The 26,499-nt window shown below is 46.1% G+C and overlaps 1 protein-coding gene and 1 long non-coding RNA gene across 4 annotated transcripts in view; one reads left to right on the top strand and one right to left on the bottom strand.

Moving 5' to 3' along the window:
- The window catches only part of abat (4-aminobutyrate aminotransferase), a 276,368-nt gene that overhangs the window by 234,530 nt on the left and 15,339 nt on the right, over positions 1-26,499 (bottom strand). Inside the window, exon 1 of one of the 2 annotated variants that reach the window (XM_068056125.1) lies at positions 13,541-13,649. The exons of the other annotated variant lie outside the window; for it this stretch is intronic. The gene's annotated coding sequence lies outside the window, so the exon portion shown is untranslated. Of the gene's footprint in view, positions 1-13,540; positions 13,650-26,499 lie in introns of those variants that run through there. 2 annotated transcript variants of the gene reach the window in all.
- Positions 19,146-25,075, top strand: LOC137383377 (uncharacterized). 2 transcript variants are annotated; one of them, XR_010977386.1, is made up of 4 exons: positions 19,146-19,226; positions 20,420-20,740; positions 23,678-24,414; positions 24,772-25,075. It is a non-coding gene; the product is annotated as an uncharacterized lncRNA (long non-coding RNA). The 2 variants fall into 2 exon arrangements; XR_010977387.1 differs by having other exon boundaries at positions 19,168-19,320.

The following is a 26,499-nucleotide window of genomic DNA, read 5'->3' as shown; positions in this document are numbered from 1 at the left end:
GATGGCAAACACGAGGGGACATAGCTTTAAGTTGAGGGGTGATAGATATAAGACAGATGTCAGAGGTAGTTTCTTTACACAGAGAGTAGTAGGGGCGTGGAACGCCCTGCCTGCAACAGTAGTAGACTCGCCAACTTTAAGGGCATTTAAGTGGTCATTGGATAGACATATGGATGAAAATGGAATAGTGTAGGTCAGATGGTTTCACAGGTCGGCGCAACATCGAGGGCCGAAAGGCCTGTACTGCGCTGTAATGTTCTATGTTTTATGACCAATGTGCCTCAGTCTTGGCAGCTGGGGGTCTGCAATGACAGCTCCATACCATGCAGAATGAAATGCAATTTGAGAAAAGGTGCATTTCATGAAAAGGGTTGAGAGAAAATATGATACAGAAATAAAACATGCATTTCTCTCACTCATTCACAAATCCTAAAACTTATTACAGCCTGTCTTTTATTGGTGCCAGTGCTGCTTTAATTTCCCCCTTTTTGGCATCCCAGTAAACAGGTGGTTCTTTGGGGAAGTTCTTCTTCAGTTTGCCCATTTCCATGGCTGCCGAGGATCGTTGAGATGGTTACGTTTAATTAGCCCTGAGTTGGAATTTTTTTTCAGGAGAGTCAGCAGTGGGCGGGTCTATCCTGAACTCTCTTTCAGTGCTTTGCTGAGTCAGGCAAAGGCTTTTGACTTCAGGGAATGGGTGGTTTGCTTTTTTCCTGTCTATGGGGGAGGATTCTTTGCTAATCTCCACTTTGTCCTCCGGGACACTCCTGCCTGCAGGTATTTGTGCAGACTCTACTGCACTCCCCTGTGGTACTTTGACTAGGTGAGGCATCACCCTCACAGTTTCTCTGTCCCCTAGAAGTCTTTCTTTGTCTCTGCAGGTTCCTGTAAATGCTGTTAGCAACTCTGGTGGGGTGCCTCTAGTGTCTGCATTTATGTGGGAGGATGTGGGGTATAACTTTTCATATTTTTTGGGGTTGGACAGTAGGGATTTTCATCCGGGATTCCTCCCAGACTTCCTTTAACCTGCCCTCTTGGTCACCTTTTCCCCTTCCCTGTCTAACCTTTTGCCAGCTTTGTGCCCACCTGTCCCTTTTTGTTCTCAGCGGGGGTCCCTTACATTTCACCAGCCCACTGTTGGAGGGTCCTCCTGACACCGGGAAAGGACTTAGGGTGTAGGTTTCACTGTAGGTTGGGGTTTCCCCTCAACTTGGCACATGTGGTAACTCCTGCAGTACCCCACCACAGCTTTGTGGAGGTTTGGCCAGTCAAACTGCTATCTTATGTGGGCTTTGGTCTTTCGTATACCGGCATGTACAGCCACTGTAGTCTCGTGGGCCCTTAATATTTCTCCACTCCTTGGTCTCAGGTCTGTGAGGAGAACTCCATTTCCTCATCAGTACCTCATTCTTTAAATAGTAGCATTCAGGGACACTCCCTGCTTCACTTTCAGACTGGGCAGCCTATGCTAACTCTCGCAATACTGGGTCGGCTCGCTCATCCTCAGCTAGGGAAAATCCATTTAACTTATTCCCTGGGTCTCCTAACTTTCCAAAGAAAGTTTCAGACAGGGAGACCTCATGGTCATCTGCCTGCAGTGCCAATTCAGTCTCCTCTGGGGGAGCTGGCTTGACCATGGCCTGATCCACTACACATTCAGGGAAACGTCAGGGGTCTGTCTCCTGCCACTGCCCTGTCTCTCTGACTCCCGCGGTCTTTCTTTCACTACTGGGGGGGCTACCACCTACACCCCCGCCAGATCATTCCTAGGAGCAAGTCAACTCCGTCCACAGGCAAACGAGGGACAACCCTACGGTCACCGGACCTGAAACTAGGTCGCACTCCAGGTGCACCTGTTGTACAGGTACAGGCATACACTGCCCTCCAATACCATTTACTGCCATTCTGGTGTTCATTGCACTCTCTGGGGAGAAGGTCAGGCCTTTCCCAGTAAAAAGGATCGAGTGGCCCCTGTGTCCCTGAGAATCACTTTGGGCTTGCTTGCCCCACTCGAGGGGTATGGGCTTACTTTCCCTTCAGACACAAAACTCTGATAACCTTCAGGAATCCCATTAAATTTTCCTGCACTTGCAGCTGTAAGCTTCCTGGGTCTACTCTTACTGCAGTTAAAGCCACAGCTTGCTCTGCTGTGCTTTCCATTAAGGTCCCTTCTTCACTGAGCAGGTGTGCCCTGATTAACCCCACAGGCTTTCCCTTTAGTTTCCAGCAGTCAGCTTTTAAATGCCCTGCTTTATTAAAATGGAAGCACACAGGTCTCCGGGCCTCACTCTTGCTCACAGAATCTTCCTTTTTGGCTGGAGGAGGCTCCCCGTGTCCCCTGCTTTCCTTTCTCTCCCAGGACTGCTTGTGCTCCTATCACCTTCCCACCCTTTGTCCTTTTCGGATTTGTGGGGGTGATTAGGAAAGGTTCTCCCCTGGGAAACCGACTGAGAAATTAAATAAAACTCATCAGCTAGAACGGCTGCTTGCCGGACTCACTGAACCTGCATCTCCCCTACATGGGTCTTTATGGAGAGTAGGAGTGTTTAACTTCCTCTAACAGAATTACTTCTCTGAGATTCTCATAGCTGAGCTCTATTTTAAGAGCCCTCAGCCACTGGTCAAAAGCCAGCTGCTTACTTCTTTCAAACTCCAGACAAGCTTGCTTCTTGAGTGTTCTAAACTTTTCACGATAGGCTTCGGGTACTAATTCACCCGAGGATAGCATTTTTGGTCAGTTCATAATTTGATGAGGTCTCCTCTGGCAACAGGGAATAAACCTCATGGGCTTTTTCAGTTAGATTGCTTTGTAGTAGAAGAGGCCAGGTCTCAGCTGGCCATTTTAGCTGCTTTGCCAATTTTTAACAATTTTGTACCCAGCCCTGAATTACGCTCCTCCATATTGGCCATTCTTTCACTGGGGTTACCCTGTTGTCCCCTAGTTAACTCAAGCCGCCTCAACTCTTTTTCTTTGCATTCCTTCCGGAATATTCTTTTTCTCTCTCTCGCTCTCGTTCCTTCTCCTGTTTTCCTCGCTCTCTCTCCTCTCTTTCTTTCTCTTCACGTTCCTTCTGGAAGGCTCTCTCTTTTTCCATCTCCTGTCTCTCTCTTTCCCTATCTCTGTCTGCTAATTCAAGTTTCCTTTGTTCCAATTGTAGCTTTGCTAACAAAACTCTGTCAGGATCTACTTCTAACCCTGTTTCTTTTTCTTCAGATTCATGGGAAAAATGGTTGGCCACTAGCCTTAGGAGACTTCCTAACCTTGCCACCTACAGTGATCCCACACTGCTCAGCCATTTTTCTCAACTCCTCCATACACAGTGCTTTTAACTTATCCCAAGTTACTTCACCCTGGCTTAGAGAGCTACTAGCTTCAGTTGCAGACATGTTAGTATTCAAGCACACACAACCACAAGAAAACCTGTATTGAAATCTTGCTTTTTTTTGACTGGGAACAATTTGGATGCCCAATTTCCAATTTCTCTCGTTTGTAAAATTTCGGACGGTGGCATCCAAATTTCTGTTACATCCAGGTAAGAAAGGTGTCTAGGAGTCCCTCTCAGCCTTCACCTGATCTTACTGGTTCTGGTACTGGTTATATTTTTAAACACACTGTTTTTAGCTCCCCCTTGGTGAATCCTGTTCACCGCTTTTCAATTATAAGGCAAAGAAACCAGCACAAACAGGTTTTCTTAGGTTTAAAGAAGAAAAGCAGAAATTTATTAAACTTGAACTTAAACTCTAATTTGGTTGATGCCTACAGATACATGATGCGCCCACGCTAGCATGCAAACATGATGCACACATGCAAATAGAGACAGAAAAGAGCAGAAGAAATAAAGTAGAAAAATTTGAGGCAAAATCTGAAGAGTTTTTGTTACGGTTCTTCAGACTCACTGTAGAGTCCTAGTTTAAAAGAAATTAGCTACATTTACACAAACAACCTCCTTCTGTGCTGACATTTTTATGATTCTATGTATTCTTGTACCTTGCTAACACCCTGCAAATTCTCAGAAAATTGTTGGTGTGCTGTCCATGCTATCTATCCACTGACATTAATAGATAAAAAATGATTGGCAATGCATCAACCATTTGCGAATGAACCACCCACCCATTGTGCGTAATGCCTGACGATGGCATGAGGCCTCACTAAGTTCTACCACTTTAACGTAAGGCATGCACATAAACCTATGTCAATCCCATCAGTGTTACAGTTGTTTCTCATGTTGTCAAACTTACAAGGTTTCCCCCACAGAACTCACCATTTGAATCATTTTAGTGGAGCATGAACCTGCCAAGTTGACATATGGCAAGAGGAAGTCTTTGCAGCATGTTTGTTGCACAGTAATGAAAAAAATGGGTTTTATTTTGATGTTTATCTCATTACAGAATGCTTAAGGTTTTTAACTGTTAAAAACAAATTACTCAGACAATAAAAAAGCATTGGAAATTAGCAATGCAAATCTAATCCTGCAATTTTATTCCTTTGGAACAGACACTCTGCAAGGGAAACCATTGTGATATCATTCTTTCCCATGTGCTTACTAAATGGTTACCCAAAACAGAGCTTGACAAGAGACCCTTACAAATCCAAATGATTGAAAATGAGCTTCATATCATATCACACAAGACTGGCAGCAGGTGCAAGTACACATAACTCATTGTACTTACCCCTACACTTGTCCTCTTTTAAAGCAAAGGTTACCTTGAGCTTTTGGTGTATAGGTTTACAATACATTCTTCACACCACAAGTTAACAGCATCACTAACTCTTCCATTGCAATTCTAACTTTCTCCAAATTCCCTATCCTACAGATTTTGGCATTAACCCTCAAGTTATGTTCATTTTAAATTATTGATAGGTATCAATCTTACGTGTAACTACGCAAAAGCAATACAGGCACAGCACCTGGCAACTCAATGGATTTATATATTGCCGAGAATGCTATGAGCCATACAGACTAAAAAAGCTTCAAGTTTGATTGCTAGTCTGTGTGGAATTAGCTAGTTTCAGACACAGTCATGGTACCTGGTAGCAATGCTGGAATTTATCTCAGTGCTCCTCCATAGACGGAGAAAATCAATTGCTGCTGGAATGATCATAAGGGCAGTTTTATGATTCAAGTTATGTTCATAAAACATAAAAGTAGGACACAGGTTGTAGAAGTGGCACCAAAATCTTTCACATTTGTTACAGCTCCACAATATACTTTAACCAACTTACATTCTTCACATTTCAAAAGTATGTATTACATACATATACAGTAATGTTCTCTATGTTAATGCGATGCTGCATTAACATCTCACACTGAAGAGTGTCTTCAGAGACTCATCGACAGGTTTGCGGCTGCCTGTAATGAATTTGGCCTAACCATCAGCCGCAAGAAAATAAACATCATGCGACAGGACGTCAGAAATGCCCCATCCATCAATATCGGCAACCACACTCTGGAAGTGGATCAAGAGTTCACCTACCTAGGCTCAATTATCACCAGTAACCTGTCTCTCGATGCAGAATTAAACAAGCACATGGGAAAGGCTTCCTCTGCTATGTCCAGACTGGCCAAGAGAGTGTGGGATAATGGCGCACTGACACAGAACACAAAAGTCCGAGTGTATCAAGCCTGTGTCCTCAGTACCTTGCTCTACGGCAGCGAGGCCTGGACATCGTATGTCAGCCAAGAGCGACATCTCAATTCATTCCATCTTCGCTGCCTCCGGAGAATCCTTGGCATCAGGTGGCAGGACCGTATCTCCAACACAGAAGACCTCGAGGCGGCCAACATCCCCAGCATATACACCCTACTAAGCCAGCGGCACTTGAGATGGCTTGGCCACGTGAGCCGCATGGAAGATGGCAGGATCCCCAAGGACACATTGTACAGCGAGCTCGCCATTGGTATCAGACCCACCGGCCGTCCATGTCTCCGCTTTAAAGACGTCTGCAAACGCGACATGAAGTCCTGTGACATTGATCACAAGTCGTGGGAGTCAGTTGCCAGTGATCGCCAGAGCTGGCGGGCAACGATAAAGGCGGGGCTAAAGCATGGCCAGTGAAAGAGACTTAGCAGTTGGCAGGAAAAAAGACAGAAGCGCAAGGAGAGAGCCAACTGTGGAACAGCCCCAACAACCAATTTTATCTGCAGCATCTGTGGAAGAGTCTGTCACTCTAGAATTGGTCTTTATAGCCACTCCAGGCGCTGCTTCACAAACCACTGACCACCTCCAGGCGCTTACCCATTGTCTCCCGAGACAAGGAGGCCAAAGATTGAATGTTCTCTAGTGTCAAAACTGAATATTTTCATACCCTTGAACAGGTTCTGTCTCAGTGTATTACTTCACCAAGATATTACAACAGTGTCAATCAACGCTCCCTTGCCATGATAGCAACTGTCACTGATTCCTTTTCCACCAGTCAGTTCCTCAGCCAGATTCCTAGAGAATCAGGGGTAGAAATTCATTTTGGGCAGCAGCGCAAAACAGGTGGTATCAGAGCAGCCACCAGAGCATCTGATATTCAGTTCCATTGCAGTCAATGGAATTAAATGTCAAGCGCTGCCTCTAACGTGTGGCCGCTCTAATACCACCTGTTTTGTGCCACCACTCCAGATGAATTTCTACCCCTCAGCTTTTAATATATAAATACACTTAAACAATGGAATTACCCAGGCTAACAGTAATGCACAAACATTTTTATACTAGAGTTTAAACATACAAACACATCCACAGGTTACACTATGTAACAAACCATTCTGAAGAAACTTACTGTGAGAAATTGTGCTTCTTAGCACCCATTTTTTGAGGGCTTATGGGTGCTCTTAAGGCTCCTAAATGGCAGTTGCTGCACCCGCGTACACTTGTGGGGTGATTCGCGCGGGGCGCCATATTAATGCAGGCATTAGTGCACGCGCAGTGAACATCCTCTGGAAGTATGCAGAGCAAAACAATTGTGAAGTCAATCAGTGTGCAATGCTGATTTGCCAACAGCAGTATTATTTTGGATTGCAATGCTCGAGCACAGCTGAAGGAGCGTTTAGCAGCAGAAAGGAAGTACCCTTAAGTGGTATTTAAAGGAATCATCAATTACTTACAGGTTAGTTGCTGGCTGATTTCTTCTGGAGGGTGCTATGATTTTACAAGTGTTTGGTGCTTTCTATAGTTGGTTTTAGTTGCAAAAGGCAACAGGGAGTCGTGTGGCTGGTGCAAAAGGGCTCTTATCTGACTGCAAGGCTTCTGCACAAATTGTTTTTTTCAGATATGGATGCAGTTGTAGGCATTCCCCTTGGGTTACAGCATGACTTGGAGAATAAATAGAGACCATGCTGAGCTGGACAAGCTGCTGGAAGAGACAGGAGGTGGAGGAGGAGAATGGCTCACAGCAGGAGGCCATATCTGCCCAGCGTGTTCAGAAAACAATTCTCCAACCTGAACCTTAGTGAGGAGCAACGTTTCAGGCATCTGTACTTCCGTAAGAATGCCCTCACTGAAATCTGCCATCTGCTGCAGCCACAACTGGAACTGCAGTCAAAAACTGCATTACCAGTGGCTGTGAAGGTGACCATAGCAATAACTTTTATGCATCAGGCTTCTTCCAGGTTGGAGCTAAAGACATTTGCAACATCTAACAGTTTCCCGTTCATTGTTGCAGAAGCTGGGTCACTGAAGCTCTCTATTCAATAAAAGCTAACTACACTTCATTCTCTGTCACGCTTTGCAGGCATGGCAACTCTGCCTTATACTGGAACTGAAAGAGATTCCACTCCCTCAATATCCAGCTGGTATGTGACAATAGGCAGCGAATCATGCAGCTCAATGCCCAGTCTCCTGGCAGCAGTCCTGATGTCTTCGTTCTGTAGCAGTCCGCTACGCCAGCTGCATTTGAGTCACCATGGCAAAACAAAGGGTGGCTACTGGGTGACAAAGACTATCCACTGACAACATGGCTGATGACTCCTGTGCAGAAACCACACACATGTGCACAGCATATGTGCAATGAAAAAACTGCTACCACATGAAATGTGATAGAGCAGACCATTGGTGGGCTGCCTGGAATGCTCTGGAGGGATGGGTATCAAGATTTGTTGTGGTCTGCTTGCTGCATGCTGCACAACCTCAATATCAGGAGGGACAGCCCCTGTCATCAGCCATACGATGAGCAGCTCAGCAGCAAGAGCATGAGGAAGAGGAGGAGCAGGAGGAAAAGGAAGTGGGTGAAGAGGAAGAAAGGAGGAAACTTAGTCAGCCCCTTTCTGGCTGGGTTGTCTAACAGGAACTCATCCGAATTCAATAGCAGTGACTGCAACTGTAATTTCTCCATTCACCAACAATCTCACTCCTTACCTTCTCTCTGTCACTGACCATCACAGCATCAGCTGGGCCACAATACAAAAATAAAAGCCACCACAAAATAAACATTCCAAAGCACATTTATAAATGAGATCATGCAATATTACATAATTACCCTTGTGTGTTCCCTTAGTGCCTGTCTTCTGTGCACCTTTGCCTGGCCTAGAGCCCCTAAGCAGTGCTACCTCAGTGGCTGCAGCATGGCTGGTGAAAGGCTGCTGACTTTCAGTGGGAGAGACTGCAGATGGCCTTGCAGGATGCCCTTGTGTAGCTCTGGCCCTGGAAGATCTGACTGCACCATCTCAACATGAGTGGCAGCAGTTTGGGCTAGCTGGTTAATAGGCAACAGGTAGGGCACTGGCAGAGTGGCAGTGGTTAGAGGATGAATGCTGTCTTCCTGAGAAAGGACAGCAAGTTCGAATTCCATGAAGCCACTGCCATTCCAACGGAGTAGAACCTCAGCAATCATACTAACCTCTTGGAGGACAGGTTGCTGGACACCTTTGACACCTGCAAGCTTATTTGCACACTGTAATCGACAGCCATGCTGGCAGCAGCCAGAGCATGCAAGCTGAGATTTCACTGCAGCACTGAGACTTTGGGTGGCCGTGCTGGTGCTGCAATGGAAACGGCGACATGGGCCAACAGATGCTGCACTATAGTTGGGTCCACAAGTGCACAAACGGAGTTGGCCACCACTTTCACGCTGGAAAGGATGGGCTCCAAGCTCTGCATAAAGCCATGTACCAGGTTGGTGCTAGTTTCCTCACTGCTCCTTGATATTGACCACAGGTTTTCTGGCTGGCTTCGCAATGCACCAAGCATTTTGTTGTGCATACCCATCAGCGTTCTGCTGAACACGCCCTATGAAAATCCTCATGAGTCCCTTGCAACGGAACCTATATGTGGCCTCGCCTTCTGGCGAGCTGGCACCTGCACAAGCCTTGTCACCTGCCCTGGCTGCAGCACACTTGTGCCCAGTGTCTCACCATGTGCACATCCTATCTCTAGTCTATCCTCTAAGATACATGCAGTGTCAGTACCTGAGCTGGTGGCTGCGAGTGTGAAATCAAGTGATGGTGCTGTGTCTTCATCGTCACTCTCTTCTTGGATGTTCCTCCACTGGTTGGCCAGGTTGGATCTCTTGGGTACCTGAAAGAAAAAAGGCATAAGGGTCAGGTTGTGGAAAGGGAAGTTGGGGGAGGATGGTTGGGTGTAAGAGATGCATTCCTACACCATCTGCAGCTCGTAAATCAGAAGAGAGTGTGAGATGAAGGGGAAGTGAGATGTGAAAAGGAGGATTACGTATGAGGGTACCAACATTTTTGATGGTTTCAGCCCCGCCGCTGGCCACAGTCTCAGCAATGGGCATCTGACAATGGCCAGCACTGTCTCCTCCATTGAGGTAAGGACATGCAGGCGCATTTGTCCCTCTCCCGTTAGCTCCTGCTGCCTCCAGTTGTTCACCATCTTGTCCTGCAAGAGAGAGGGAACTGTCCCAGTGATTGTGGTGCAATGTGTTCAGCTGATGTGGCTGTCATGGTTGAGCAGTTGGCAGTGTGTGCACTTGTAGCAGTGCTAAGTGTGTGAAGGTGAGATGAAGCATATGAATGTTAGGTATGCATTCTGATTGATAGAGATTGTTGGTAGGTGAGAGATGGGGGTGGTGTGGTGATTTGAGCAATTGCTGAAGCTACTGTTACAGTTGGTAGGATATGCCATTTGAGGATGCATTCACTGACCTTGACCATTCGTGCGTGGTCAATGAACTTCTTGCAGCATTGCACCCAGGTCCTTGCGGCTTGACTGCTGATATTGACCTCCACAGCTGTCTGCTTCCAGTGCCTTTTGCCCATGTGTCTAATGGGCCTCCTTCCTCCCTGCAGATACGGGACATCTCTCCTCCTTTGCACCTGCTCTACCAAGACCTTAAGTACAGCGTCTGAAAAATGTGGAGCCCCCTCTCTCCCCTGTTGTGCCATTCCTGACACCTTACCAGGTGAGATTCTCTTCAACTATTACTTCCTGTAACTACTCCAACCACAATGCCACCTCCCCTTTAAGAGGTGCAGGCTAGCTTTCAGCCGTACAATCTAGCTTTAAGTGGTGCTAGCTACTGGTGTTATTGGCCTGCTGCTGGTGTCTAACCAATGAACAGAGCAGTTAGTGGTGGCTGGACACAGATGAGTAGGTAGCACAAGGTTGACGAGCTGCCTGCATTGGAATCAACAGGCATGGTTTAAATGTGCATCATAATCCCCGCATCCATTTTCAGGGCTATCCAATTTAGCCCCCTTAAGGCCCAATCCATATTAAACTCTGGCAATGTTTTGGTCTCATTGTGACACTGCCTTCAAACACACCTGTAAGAATTAATACTTTTAATGCAGTATGAATGAGACAGATTGAGATCTCAACAGAAGATTATTTTAAAATCTCATTTCAAAACTACTTGTGTCTTGGGATCAACAACAAAATAACAAGATCCCAACTGATTCCTTATCTCAGAAGCACTCAGTGACATTAATTTCTGAAAATAAAAAAACTCTTTATCACTTAAGTTATTACATAAAATATATTGATAAATTATTTCATGCAAAAATGTCCATCTTTTAATAACTTTTAATAACGTGACTTTAACTTAGGAGTGTAATCAGAGACATTAGGTAAGGTGACTAAAAGCTTGGTCAAAGAGGTGGGTCTTAAGGGGGGGGGGGTTGTAGGATGGCAGTTGAACAAGAAGAGATTTCGGGAAGAAATTCCACAGTATAGGGTCAAAGGAGTGGGGGATGCACAAGAGGCTAGAATTGGAGGAAAGCACTGTTCTCGGATGGAAGTAGGGCTGAAATAGAGATATAGAGATATGATGGAGGGGTGAGGCCATGAAAGGATTTAAACATGAGGATGAGAATTTTAAATTTGTGGCATTAAAGGACCAGGAGGCAGTGTAGGTCAGTGACTAGTGAGATAATGGGTGGTCAGGATACGGTGTGGAATAAGTTATGAGCAGCAAAGCTTTAGATGGAAAGATGTTCTTGGATTGTGGAGGTCGGGAGTCCAGCCAGGAGAACACTGGGATTGTTTTAGCAGCAGATGGGCTGAGACAGGCAATGTTACAGAGGTATAAGTACACAGTCTTTGTGATGGAGAGGATATGGGGTTGGAAATTCTGGTCAACACCAGGGGCGACATGATAGAGGTTTACAAAGTTATGAGCGGCATGGACAGAGTGGATAGTCAGAAGCTTTTTCCCAGGGTGGAAGAGTCAGTTACTAGGGGACATAGGTTTAAGGTGCGAGGGGCAAAGTTTAGAGGGGATGTGCGAGGCAAGTTTTTTACATAGAGGGTGGTGAGTGCCTGGAACTTGCTGCCAGGGGAGGTGGTAGAAGCAGATACGATAGCGACGTTTAAGAGACATCTTGACAAATATATGAATAGGAAGGGAATAGAGGGATATGGGCCCCGGAAGTGCAGAAGGTTTTAATTTCGGCAGGCATCAAGATCGGCGCAGGCTTAGAGGGCCGAATGGCCTGTTCCTGTGCTGTACTGTTCTTTGTTCTAACACCAAATAAAACGCCGAAGTTGCAAACAGTCTGGTGCAATCTGACACAGTGACCAAGGAGGGGTTTGGAATCAGTGACGAGGTACGCAGTTTGTGGCAGGGTTTGCCGACGATGGCTTTTCTCTTCCCAATGATTAATGGGTGAATATTGTGGTGGAAAAAGAAGCTATTGGTGGAGATGCTCTGGCAATGATCGGATTGCTAGGAGTGGAACTAAGTGAGGGCAGTCTCACTGAGTTCAACAGTTCTGAAGAAGGGTCACTGACCTGAAACGTTGACTCTGCTTCTCTCTCCACAGATGCTGCCAGATCTGCTGAGTATTTCCAGCATTTCTTGTTTTTATTTCAGATTTCCAGCCTCCGCAGTATTTTGCTTTTATTATTGTGGAAGAAAGATGTTGGATGATCATGATGTGGCTGATTGTGTTAGAAGCTACAGAGAGGTTGAGAAGAACAAGGAGGGATAGTACACATGGTCACAGCGACAAAGGATGTTAATTGTGATTTAGATTAGGCCCTTTTCAATGCTGTAGCAAGGCAGAAATCTGTCTGGAGAGACTCAAACATGGCGTTACAGGAAAGATGGGCAAAGATTTTGAAGGCAACAACACATGCAAGATATTTGGAGACAGAAGGAAGTTTGGAGTTGGAATGGTAGTTGAGGGTGGATTTTTTGACGAGGGGGAGATGATGAAGGTTTTTAGAGGGAGGGGGGCTGTATCTGAGGAAAGGAAACCATTTACAATGTGAACTAGCATTGGGAATGGATAAGGGAAGTTGGATCGTCAGTAGCTTGTGTTAGAATGGGGTGAAGAAGTGGGTCTGACAGACAAGATGAACTTGGAGTTGGGCGATAGGATCGAAACTAGAAGAAACTAGACAAGATTCAATTTTCATTATATAATTATCTGACATATAAAGAGTGGAGTTAATTACTCAGGACTACAGTCATGCCAAGAGGTACAAACAAATGTGTTTTTTGAAGCAAGAGGTAGTTGTACAACATCTCCATAGCGCTTTTACCGTGTAACGATATTCGATCCTTGTAAACAACCTCAGGAAGGCATTTGCCACTTTGCACCAACACTTGCACCTCTTGAATTCTTCCCCATGTAGCATGATATATACATTCAGTCAAATGTTCAAAATAAACAACCCCGTGTGTACATCAAGTCTCTTTAAAATATGTGTTCACTTCCTAAAACCTAACAGTTCTCAAGCTCCGACCAGGATTATACCAATTCACAGTTTAGCCCCGGAAGCGTATTAAAGATTTCATGATATATTAGTAGCAATTCCAGTCCATCGGCCGGTTTTACTGGAGCTGCCAGAACTCTCTGGGTGGTTACTTCAAAGCAAAGCTGCAATGAATCTGCCTTAAGCGGAGTCAAGAGCTGAGAGCACACATCGTCCAGTCCGCCCTTTCCCGATACACAGGCGTAAAGGAAGCCAAACCACCATCAGCCGGATTCTGCTGGATGAAAAACGATGAAGCGCACGCCTCGCTGCCTGGATTAATCCCACCCACACACAAAAAAAAGAAATAAAACATCAGCACCAACAATTAGCGCAGCGATGTCAGCAAGCAGCTGCGAAAAGATCCCTGGCAGCTTCGGAAGCAGGCGGCGCCTACCTTGCCGATGTGTCTCAGACGTGAATCAGCATTCGCAGCTCAGGGATCAGTGTGGCGAGGTGTGAGACAGCAGTTATTAGAAGCAGCGCCTTTTAATGATTAGCTTCCAGTCGCTGCACAAATTCAATCAACTGTCAAACTGCGAGCTGGGCGGAGGAGCATCTCAACCAATGACGCCTCAGCCCTGCACTGACTGACAAAGCAGCCACTGTCACTTTGCTACTCTTCTGACAAAAGCCCTGCTGCTTTCCCTCGGACTGATCCTGCTGCTTAAGCATAAAATAGCCTTCAGCACATTGTACTTTACCATCCCTGAGTAAAGTTCTCTTGACATCAGTTGCAAAATAAAATAATCCAGGCAGCTGAAGAAAGGAAACAGCTCAGGAAGGTTGTTTACATCTCTCAAGGGCTTTTTCATGTGCAAAAAAAAAGCCAAAGCAGCTATCACTCCATAAAATGTTCCAGGCTCTTTTCCTCTCCAAATTGTTTATCATCCACTTTTGCATAAGGGGCCATCATATTTGTGGGAGTATTAATTTATGTTTGCTTTCTGCAAGGGCAAGAAACAGCCTGCTCTGGGGGAAAAAAGTACTTGCATGGTCCCACATTGGCTTTTGGGAAAGTTCATTATGCAGCAAATGCTGAATTGCCTCAATTATTGCAACGCGGTCTTCAGGAGCACGGCGTTTGGCACCGGTATGGCTGCAGGAACTGCCGGAAACATGCCAAAGGTGACACATGACCGCCTACGGGGTTCCGCTCCGGATTTTCTGTTAGGGTTTACTCCCTTAGCCTTGGTCTCTCCCGAGACGCCCACAAGGCAGTGGGGTTGTTAGGGCCCCTACACAGGGGTAGGAGGATTTCGGTAGGAGGAGGGGGTGCGAGGGGAAGGGGTGGACGGAAGGGGGTGTGAGGGGGAGCTGGGAAGGGGGCTGTAAGGGGGAAGGGGGTGCAGGGGGAAGATGGTGCGAGGGGAGAGCTGGGAAGGGGTTGCGAAGGGGGGAGGGGGTGAGCTGGGAGAATGAAGCTGGGAAGGGGGGGGAAAAGGGGGTGCAGGTAATAAACCATTTCATCAGTTCCCACCATCGACGCCGGGAAAGCTCATCCGCGTCCTCCGGGAGGTGAGCGACAGCCTCGGGCGCCAGTACCAGCAGGAATTCGCCGACATTGCGGTGCAGATGCGCTACGAGCCTCACATCTCCCGCGGGCGCTTTGAAGTTGTGGCCGAGGAGCCGTTCGTGGCTTTTTCCGTGTTCGGGGCACCTTTTTCTCAAGGCATCCCCTCTGTAATAGTCTTATTACCCTAGGGTTCCGCTGATCCTTCCTCTCTACAACGGACTTACCGCACACCGTGGCCGCGGACAATCTGGACGGTGTAGACAACAGGATCGAAGATCAGAGTATCACCAGCTGTACTTTGCAATTTCGTCCGTATTTCATTCAATTTCATTGAGTGCTCAATGAGGAAAACAAAGAGCAGGTATGGCTGGGGGAGGGCAGTGGGCTCAGGTAACATTAAACTAGCTGTTAACTTGTAGTTAGGGCTAAAATGTACTGAATATAGAGCCAGGGGAATTTGAACAGTTTAAGAGGGTAGATTGGGGGAGAAAGTACTAGGAAAGGGAGCAGATGGCCATGGATAGAGTTGCACAGCAAGGGAGCTTCCTAGGGAGCTTATAGCCCAGGAGCCATCTTGAATACTGAGTAAATGACGCTCAAAGGCACAGCTGGGGGAAAGGCCAGAAAGACCAGAAAGGCCGAGAGGGGGATTTTGACGCTTGGGCAACTCTCAACCTCCATACGTCCGCCCAGGCATGCGCCATGGGGAGGTCACTCCATAGTCGCCTCACAGCGACCGAAACAACACGGAAGGCAGCAGTTATGGGTTAAGTCCAGCTCAATTGGTGTAGAGATTGGGCGCCACGGGTTGCCTTTGTCGGTGGGAGAGGTCATCGCACCTCACTGGACAGCTACCGCCCGCCTCAAACCGGGCAGCCCCCGGTCAATAAGGTTCTGTCCCGCCACAGTCCACCTGCTTCAATGGGTGCTTGGAGCTCAGGGTCATTGCCCGAAAAGTGGACTGCATCACCGCACCAAACAGCACGAAAAAAGGAAAGAAGAAACCAGCCCTTCGTTTTGCAAGCTGGAACGTCACAACTATGTGTCCTGGCCTGTCGCAAGACCTTACACAAATCAACAATTCTCGGAAGACCGCCATCATTAACAACGTGCTCAGTAGACTCAATGTAGACATTGCAGCACTTCAGGAGACACGCCTCCCTGCGAGTGGATCTCTAACAGAGCAAGACTACACCTTCTTCTGGAAGGGTAGGGATCCTGAACAACCAAGACAACATGGAGTGGGCTTCGCCATCAGAAACTCCTTGCTCAGCATGATAGAGCCTCCCTCAAATGGCTCGGAACGCATACTGTCCATCCGATTGCTCACCGCCTCCGGTCCAGTACACCTACTCAGCATCTATGCTCCAACACTCTGCTCCCCACTGAAGCTTAAGACCAGTTCTACGAGGAACTCCATAATATCATTAGTAGCATCCCCAACACCGAACACCTGTTCCTGCTGGGGGACTTTAATGCCAGGGTTGGGGCCGACCATAACTCATGGCCCTCCTGCCTTGGGCGCTATGGTGTTGGAAGGATGAATGAGAATGGACAGAGACTGCTTGAGTTGTGTACCTATCATAACCTCTGCATCACCAACTCGTTCTTTCACACTAAACCCTGTCAGCAGGTTTCATGGAGGCACCCAAGATCACGTCGTTGGAACCAGCTGGACCTCATCATAACAAGGCAAGCCTCCTTAAACAGTGTTCAAGTCACACGCACCTTCCACAGTGCGGACTGCGGCACCGACCACTCCCTGGTATGCAGCAAGTTTAGACTCAAACCAAAGAAGCTGCATCACTCCAAGCAGAAGGGCCACCCGCACATCAACACGAGCCGAATTTCTTATCCACAGCTGTGACAAAAATTTCTAAATTCACTTGTAAAAGCCCTTCAAAACACTCCCACAGGGGATGCTGAGACCAAGTGGCCCACATCAGAGATGCCATCTATGAGTCAGCTTTGACCACCTATGGCAAACGTGTGAAGAGAAATGCAGACTGGTTTCAATCTCATTTTGAAGAGCTGGAACCTGTCATAGCCGCTAAGCGCATTGCACTGTTGAACTACAAGAAAGCCCCCAGCGAGTTAACATCCGTAGCACTTAAAGCAGCCAGAAGCACTGCACAAAGAACAGCCAGGCACTGCGCAAATGACTACTGGCAACACCTATGCAGTCATATTCAGCTGGCCTCAGACACCGGAAACATCAGAGGAATGTATGATGGCATTAAGAGAGCTTTTGGGCCAACCATCAAGAAGATCGCCCCCCTCAAATCTAAATCAGGGGACACAATCACTGACCAATGCAAGCAAATGGACCGCTGGGTTGAGCACTACCTAGAACTGTACTCCAGGGAGAATGTTGTCACTGAGACCGCTCTCAATGCAGCCCAGCCTCTGCCAGTCATGGATGAGCTGGACGTACAGCCAACAAAATTGGAACTCAGTAATGCCATTGATTCTCTAGCCAGCGGAAAGGCCCCTGGGAAGGGTGGCATTACCCCTGAAATAATCAAGAGTGCCAAGCCTGCTATACTCTCAGCACTCCATGAACTGCTTTGCCTGTGCTGGGACGAGGGAGCAGTACCTCAGGACAAGCGCGATGCCAATATCATCACCCTCTATAAAAACAAAGGTGACCGCGGTGACTGCAACAACTACCGTGGAATCTCCCTGCTCAGCATAGTGGGGAAAGTCTTTGCTCGAGTCGCTTTAAACAGGCTCCAGAAGCTGGCCGAGCGCGTCTACCCTGAGGCACAGTGTGGCTTTCGTGCAGAGAGATTGACCGTTGACATGCTGTTCTCCCTTCGTCAGATACAGGAGAAATGCCGCGAACAACAGATGCCCCTCTACGTTGCTTTCATTGATCTCACCAAAGCCTCTAACCTCGTCAGCAGACGTGATCTCTTCAGACTACTAGAAAATATCGGATGTCCACCAAAGCTACTAAGTATCATCACCTCATTCTACGACAATATGAAAGGCACAATTCAACATAGCGGCACCTCATCAGACCCCTTTCCTATCCTGAGTGGCGTGAAATAGGGCTGTGTTCTCGCACCCACACTCTTTGGGATTTTCTTCTCCCTGCTGCTCTCACATGCGTTCAAGTCTTCTGAAGAAGGAATTTTCCTCCACACAAGATCAGGGGGCAGGTTGTTCAACCTTGTCCGTCTAAGAGCGAAGACCAAAGTACGGAAAGTCCTCATCAGGGAACTCCTTTTTGCTGACGATGCTGCTTTAACATCTCACACTGAAGAGTGTCTGCAGAGTCTCATCGACAGGTTTGCAGCTGCCTGCAACGAATTTGGCCTAACCATCAGCCTCAAGAAAACAAACATCATGGGCAGGACGTCAGAAATGCTCCATCCATCAATATTGGCGACCACGCTCTGGAAGTGGCTCAAGAGTTCACCTACCTAGGCTCAACTATCACCAGTAACCTGTCTCTAGATGCAGAAATCAACAAGCGCATGGGAAAGGCTTCACTGCTATGTCCAGACTGGCCAAGAGAGTGTGGGAAAATGGCGCACTGACACAGAACACAAAAGTCCGAGTGTATCAAGCCTGTGTCCTCAGTACCTTGCTCTATGGCAGCGAGGCCTGGACAACGTATGTCAGCCAAGAGCGACATCTCAATTCATTCCATCTTCGCTGCCTCCGGAGAATCCTTGGCATCAGGTGGCAGGACCGTATCTCCAACACAGAAGTCCTCGAGGCGGCCAATATCCCCAGCTTATACACACTACTGAGTCAGCGGCGCTTGAGATGGCTTGGCCATGTGAGCCGCATGGAAGATGGCAGGATCCCCAAAGACACATTGTACAGCGAGCTCGCCACTGGTATCAGACCCACCAGCCGTCCATGTCTCCGCTTTAAAGACGTCTGCAAACGCGACATGAAGTCCTGTGACATTGATCACAAGTTGTGGGAGTCAGTTGCCAGCGATCGCCAGAGCTGTCGGGCAGCCATAAAGGCGGGGCTAAAGTGTGGCGAGTCGAAGAGACTTAGCAGTTGGCAGGAAAAAAGACAGAAGCTCAAGGGGAGAGCCAACTGTGTAACAGCCCTGACAAACAATTTTTTCTGCAGCACCTAATATTGGCCTTTATAGCCACTCCAGGCGCTGCTACACAAACCACTGACCACCTCCAGGCGCTTACCCATTGTCTCTCAAGACAAGGAGGCCAAAGAAGAAGAAGAAGACGACTTCAGGACATGTGGGTGTCTGAACAATCATTCACAGCAAATATGATCAGTAACATTATTTTAATCATGATTATTTTAATCATTGAATCATTGTGCATTTCTGTTAAAATTTGGTAAAATAATGTGCAAGTCATTTTATTACGTAGGTTGTAAAACTGTCAGTCACCAAGGTCAGTGGATTTCTGTACTTATTGAATTACTAACAGGTTATTTCTGTTACTTAATATGAAGCAAGAAGCTACCAGGTATTTGCATTATTAAAAACTCTAGCAATTGCTCAAAAGTAACTCAAAGTGGCTTGTCCTCCAAATTTCTGTCCTGGTAAAGAAGGAAAGGGGAGGACAACAGACAGGTTAGCTTTAACTTGGCAGTTCCATCATGGCCCAACTAAGATTGTTAGAATGCAAGTTCACATTTACTGTGATTTCCCACATGCTAGAATATATGTAAGTCACATCATATGTTTTTAAAGCACTTCCACACAAGTGAATTATATTTTGAAATGACCATTGATGAGTGAAACCCAGTAGATATTATCTAACTGGACTTTCAGAATGCATTTGATAAGGGACCTTATAACTCTTATGACCATCTCATAAGAGACTTTGCTATAAAATGATTCTTTTGGAATTAGTGGTAATCTACTGTGTTGTATCAAAAACTGGCTGAAAGTCCCCAGGCCCAAAATAGTTCTGATGAAAGGCCATAGACCTGAAATGCTAACTCTGTTTCTCTCCCCACAGATGCTGCCAGACCTGCTGAGCATTTTCAGCAGTTTCTGTTTTTATTTCAGATTTCCAGCATCCGCAGTATTTTGCTTTTAGAAAATAGTTGTAGATGGATTTGGGTCTGCTTGGAGACCAGTCACCAGTGATGTCCTGCAAGGATCAGTGTTGGGACTGTTGCAATTTATTATGTTCATTGATCAACAATTCTGATGAAGGGTCACTGACCTGAAACGTTAACTCTGCTTCTCTCTCCACAGATGCTGCCAGACCTGCTGAGTATTTCCAGCATTTCTTGTTTGTGTTTCATATTTCCAGCATCTGCAGTATTTTGCTTTTATTATTATGGAAATTATTGAGTTTGTTTTCTTGGTAGCTGTAAGCCATCCATGTTTCACAGACATACAGCAAGGCGCTGAGAACACAGGCTTTATAAACCATCAGCTTGGTCCTAAGGGTCAGCTTGGTGTTATCCTATGCACGTTTCATAAGTTGGCCAAAGGTGGTAGCTGCTTTCCCTACGCGTGTTCGAACTCTGCATCAAAGGACAGATTGTCTGTCACTGTGGACCCAAGGTAGCAGAATTTTCTAACCACTGCCAGTGGAATGTTATTTAGTGTGATCACGGGCAGAGATGCAACACCTTGACCCATGACCATGGATTCCTTGATGCTTATAATCAAGAAGAACAAGTTACAGGCATGGGAAGACAGTCCATGAGTTTTTGTAGCTGAGTTTCTGGGTGAGCGATGAGTGCAGCACCATCAGCGTAGAGGACTTGTCTGATCAGGACGTGATGTGTTTTTGTCTTTGCTTTCAGCTTTCATAGATTGTAGAGTTTGTCATCTGACCTAGTGTGCAAGTAGACTCCTTCCATATCTGCAGGGAAGGCGTAGGTCAGGAGCATGGAGAAGAAGATGCCAAATAGAGTGGAGTCTAGGACACAACCCTGTTTCCCTCCATTCTTCACTTCAAAACTGTCAGAAGAGGAGCCATCAAACTGTACAGTGCAGTGCGTATTGTCATGGAAGGAGTGGATGAGACTGAGGAACTTCGGTGGACAGCTAATTCTTCCCAAAATCTTGTAGAGCCCTGCTCTACTGACGGAGTCGAATGCCTTAGTGAGATCTACGAAAGTAAGGTAAAGGGGTATACTCTATTTCCTACACTTTTCTTGTAGTTGGTATATGGAGAAGATCATATCCACATTAGATCTGCTGGCACAGAAACCACATTGTGTTTCCAGGTACAGTTTGTCTGCAAGTAAATGGAGTATTTTAAGTATGACCCTAGCAAAGGCCATCCCCATGATGCTAAGGGGTGAGAATCCCCTGTAGTTGTTCCCTTTGTCTCCTCTGTCGCCTTTGTTTTTATGTAGTGTGATGATTTTGGCATCACGCATCTCCTATGGAACAGAGCCTCCTTTCCAGCAGAGAAGGCGGCCATAAAGGTGTGGCAATAGATGGGACTTTCCGTGCTCGAGCAGTTAGGCTGGGATTCTATTTTTGTCAGGTGCCCTTCTGTTCACTAGACGGTCAATGGCCTTCTCAAACTCCAGTGATGAGGGTTCTTCATCTAACTCATCCATGGTAGGAGGTTGCGGGAGAGCGTCGAGCAGATTGGGAGATGTCCGACTCACAAGTACAGCTCACAGTAGTGCTCAGCCCAGTGGGACATCTGTTTACTTCTGTTGGTGAGTACTGCAGGGGAGCAACTTTGGTGATGGCAGGGCCAAGCGCCCCTCTTGATGCTTCGTACATAGCTCGTAGATGTCCTATGTCGATTGCTTAGGCCTATCAGATCTCCACTTACAGGTTACTTTTGTAATAGATTTTCACATTGACAACAGGCGATATTATAGTTTTCAACGCACTTTGAAATGAACCGCAGTGCCTCACCCACAAATTAATTTTAAATGGATGACAGCAGTGAGTATTTTTAGAATAAATATTCAAATTATGAGTTAATTTGAATCAAAACCAGATGGGCCCAGGTTATCTGCCACTTGCCATGGCTATTGTTCAGCTGCTACTATAATATAGACAGTAATGAAATGCTTGTTTTTGTTTAATTAGCATTAAAGATTTGTATTACATTGTACAAGCTGGGCTCATTCAACAATATGGCTAAGAAATTATATTTGCAGCAAAAGCAGCCTGCCATCTACTGGCCACCCGACAAAACAAAGGTCAAACTTAGATTGAAAATTTCTATCAGCCAAACCACAAAGATTCTATGCTTGCAGCAGGAACACCATACTCAAAGGGAGCTTGGGTCACCTTTGGAGCTGCATTGTAACCCTGGTTCTTCTACCTACATTTCCTGTCTGTTTGGCTTCTCATTTGCAGCATGAAATTTACCCTGAAATATAATTGCCAAGGTAAAAGACCAGGAAGTCGATGCTGTTTAACAACCCAATTATTTTATTCCCTATTTTTTCTCTGTATTTCTTGAAGGCATCTACTCTAGGTGGAATATGAACTTGCTCCTTGCACTTCACTCAAGTGGTCATTCTTCTTATGTGAAGCAATAGGTGATTGAATTGTGGAGTGTTTCACAGCCAAGTCAGATCCTGCTCTTACTAAATGTCCATACATTCACTTTCTGACAAGGATCACTGAACAGTGATCAGGAGTGAGAATACTGGCTGAGGTTAAGTGTGCACCCGAGATGTCACCTCTACTGACATCAGCTCGCTCAGCACTGTTCAGAACAAGCCTGCAAATTTCCTTATCTATGTAGACTTGCTACACAATGAGCAGTGCATGTACCAACTGAATGTTCAGGATAGCAATATCCTATGACATTCCAGGGGCAGGACACCAGCTTAGTGCTAGGGCTGGGGATCCTTTATCAGAACACCGTGCTGGAAGAATGGCCTGTACCCTGCCTTTCTGCATCAAGACAATTGGGCCAGTTTTTCATGTTTCTATTTCTACCTGTCTTACCCCACACCTCCTGTGCTAATCACACATTCTCTGTATCAATTAAATCTCATTCATTTCTCTTATGCTTTTCTGTGTCTCAGACTAATATCATTTCAGTGATTTAACCATCTCGTGTTATCCACTCAAGCACTTTACAGGTTTAATCTGTTCCTTCGTTTGTATGTGACTGCATGTGAGTAAGTGTGTGTGTCTGTGAATGTATGTGTGCTCCCTCCCCTACTCTTTGTTGTTCTTTTTTAAATGCTGTCTAGTTATAACATCCTCTATAAAACAGGGAATCTGATGTCAGCAGTTGGGGCAGCCTTAGGATAAGGGTGCATTAGGAAGGGCTCCACTGTCTGGTAATACTGGGAAGGGCAATCCCAGCTTTACAGGAATAAGTTAGAGGGAAATTCTATGTACAACGATGCAGGTCTTGAGATATTGGATCACTGGGATAGGGATATTAGGAGGGTGCGGGAGTTTTGGAGTGCTTGAGTTGAGAGAACATTGGAATGGAGTCAGGTGTTCACAAGCAGTGAGATGGGGGTCCCCAGAATCTGCAAAAAAAGCTCTGGAGTTCAGTAGAATTGAAGATGTGGTTTTGAATCACTGTGAAGGCAGTCTGGTAGTATGGCAGGAAGGAGAAGGTTGTGGTGATTGCCAGCACTGAGGAGAGCACGGATTAACAATCGTGTAGGAGAGTTGGACCCAGAAGAATGGAACCCAAACTGCCATAAGCTCCTTTGAAACATCAAGCCCCAATATCCTACTGTGTCCCTGTCAACGTCTTACCCCGACTCATCTGTGGCCCTTTTCGTAGCCTCAGGTACCCACCCACAATTTCCCCATCCCTGGCCACCTGCTTCCTTTATATTTTAAAGCATTTAAACATAAATCTTTACTTCAAATGAAATGAATGAATGGAAGAACACAGTACTCAATTTCCTGATATGTACTCCCAGCATGTGGCAGAAGTTGAAAATTTAGTGAAATATAAGTAAGATGATAGGCTTATATATGTTTATACAGTTTACATTTTATATATAAATTTTTAAATGGTTTAGAAGACAGGGTTATGAACTGAATTGTCAACAACAATACATAACAATCTGCTCTCCACAGAACATTTTTTTTGCTTTCTTTTCTAGGCAACAATTAAATCACAAACACAGGTAGTGCTGTTCACAGCCATTGCCTGTTTTTACTACTGTGATGAAAACCCCACATGCCAAATATTAATTTCCTCATATGGAACTTTGCCTGAGACTTTCTACTGAGACTGTTACAAATAACTTTAAAAAAAAACAGAACAGAACAACCAAGATGGCCATGCACAATTTGCACATGAAAAGCCAAATGATTAGATGGGAGACAACCTAGCTAGAACAATGGAGTGCTCTCTGATTAAATTACCTAAAATAGTTTTGTCAACACGGTCGTCAAAAGCCATCGACATCCACTGGCTTTGAACTCCCCCCACACCCCCAACCCTGCCACCAAGTATGTTTGAACAACTTGAGAGCATTGAATTTCAAAGACCTTTTTCCAGAAGCTTCTGTTTCAAACAAAGAGGTGGCCACATCACATGACTGCTTGGGCCACTCTGGAGATTTGAGAGTGGTGACTCAGAAGTCAATCAGTAACTGAGACCCAGGGGTGGATCTTACGTCGAGCCGACAGGAGCTGGTCACTGACATAAAAGTCAGTGGCGAACCCGCTTCTGCCCAGCCCGGGGATTCATCCCGCATTTTACAGAGGAAGTCCCGTCTCATTGAGTTGTGGGCTAATCATCAGGACGGCAGCTCTTAGTCCCAGCAGCACTACCAGGAGCGATGGCCACTACTGGGACTGCAGCCCAGCCGAGGACATGGAGCCGGAACTGAAGGTAACAGAATCGGTCGCGACCCGGCCAGGCAAGGGTGGTCCATTTGGAGGGAAGGTGGGGGGGGGGGTGGTGTACCGGGTCCTGGAGGTGGTTGGGGAAGCAGGGGCGACCCTCAAATGGGCACCCTGTAAAGTGGGGCGGAAGGAGCCGGAATGGCCTCCCGGAGCCTCTCGTTTAATTTTACGGCACCCCCCCGCCACCATCCGGCTCGCTGGGGTGGCGTAAAATTGCAGCCCCAGCAAGAGAACAGCACCTCTCTCTCCAGCAAAGTCCCAGGGAAGCCTTGGCTGCAGCTAAGCCTCAAATCTGATGAAAGATCACAGACCTGAAATGTTAATTCTGCTTCTTTCTCCACAGATGCTGCCTAGCCGGTTTAGTATTTCCAGCATTTCTGCTTTTATCTCAAATCTACAGATACTTACAGTCAACAACAAAGAGGACATGGATAAAGCCCCTCTTCTGCCTTCCGGAACCAGAGAAGCAAGCCTGAATTGTGCACGTTGCTCAGCGAGGACTTTAATTTCAACTAAAGACACCGAGATTCAGTATTTAAATTCCATTTATTACGGACTTTACATCAAACTCCCATCTCTGTTTTTACATCTGTAATCTATTTGTGTGTGCGTGTGGCTCTTGTGTGAATGTGGACGTAGATGCCTAGCATATTTTAGTAATTTTTAATTGGTTTAAAGTGTTAAGATCAATAAACTTACATCTTTCTTGTTTAAACTCAATAAAACCTGTCTGATCGGTTCATTTGCAATTATATTAGAGGAACAGGAGCAAATGGTCACTGAGGTGTTAAGTTAAATCACTGTGTTAAAAAAGATAAACCCTGTTTCAGTCAAACCAGAGAGTGGGCAAAAGAAGAGCCTGAGACCCCTTCCTCACCTGGTTGTAACAATACGTTTAAATAAGTGCCAGATTTGTCTGAAATAAAGCTTTAACAATTCTTCTATCTCGAGATCCTTTTGAGCTTTTTTGGCAAAAAAGCAAAGAACTTTCAAATCGTCACAGGATCAGGAGACACGTCATTCTATTCTGCTGTTTTAACTCGGATGCATTTTGGTACAAGTCCCCAGATGTTGGTGATGAGAACTTTGCAGGGTTGACTGGACAAGGTGTGCCTTTGTAATTTTCAGTGCCTAGGTCAATACAATGGGTGGTCCATCTGTTTTTATTCTTTTTTGACTTTTCTGTAGTGGCTTGCTAGGCCATTTCAGAGGGCAGTTAAGTGTCAAGCACATTGCTGTAGGTCTGGAGTCACATTTAAGTTAGGCTGGGTAAGAATGGCAGATTTCCTTCCCTAAAGGATATTAGGGAACCAGATGGGTTTTTATGACAATCCGGTAATTTCATGGTCACCATTACTGAGACTAGCTTTTTATTCTAGATTTACTAACTAATTGAATTTAAATGCCAAGACAAGGGGTACACACTTAAAATGTGGCTGATGACACTCGTGAGAAACCCAAATAATGAGGCCCAGGAGAACTACAATAAAGCCATATAACAACCAAATGTGTCACTGTGCAAGTAAATGGCATGCTGAAGACAAGCCTTGATAGATTTGGAGGTGCACTTCAAAATGCACCAGACAGGGTCACCAGAATGGTCATAATATGCTGCGCTCTGCACCACAGTGTACAGGAGCATGGTTTGGATCTTCAGGAGGAGAAAGTCACAGAGCACAGCCTGTTCAGAGGAGGAGGAACGTGATGGGGCCAATGCACCAGCAGCAGCGCATATTGCTGCCTTGGGTGCTCTCATAATGGCGAGATTCAGACCAGTGCACTCATCTGGTTGCCACTTGCTAAACCCACTTCCCTTTCCCCCTGACTTTCTCCCAACACAAAGCAATCTTGCAACCAATCAAGTATCCCATTCACAGACACCCGTTGCTCGGTGTTAGTCTATCAGTCCATAAGTGCATACCCTTGTCAAACTACAAATTTTTAATCTTCCTCTTCTTAGTACTTCTATGTGGTACAACCCCTGTGGCTTGAGCAGAGGTAGAGACAGGCTGCACAGATCCCTGTTCTGACTGCTGGGATGCTCTTGGCTGACACCCTTTGGGTTTTGAAG

Source organism: Heterodontus francisci, chromosome 24, assembly GCF_036365525.1.
Source record: "Heterodontus francisci isolate sHetFra1 chromosome 24, sHetFra1.hap1, whole genome shotgun sequence".
Taxonomy (NCBI): domain Eukaryota; kingdom Metazoa; phylum Chordata; class Chondrichthyes; order Heterodontiformes; family Heterodontidae; genus Heterodontus; species Heterodontus francisci.
This window is presented reverse-complemented; position numbering and strand designations above follow the sequence as displayed.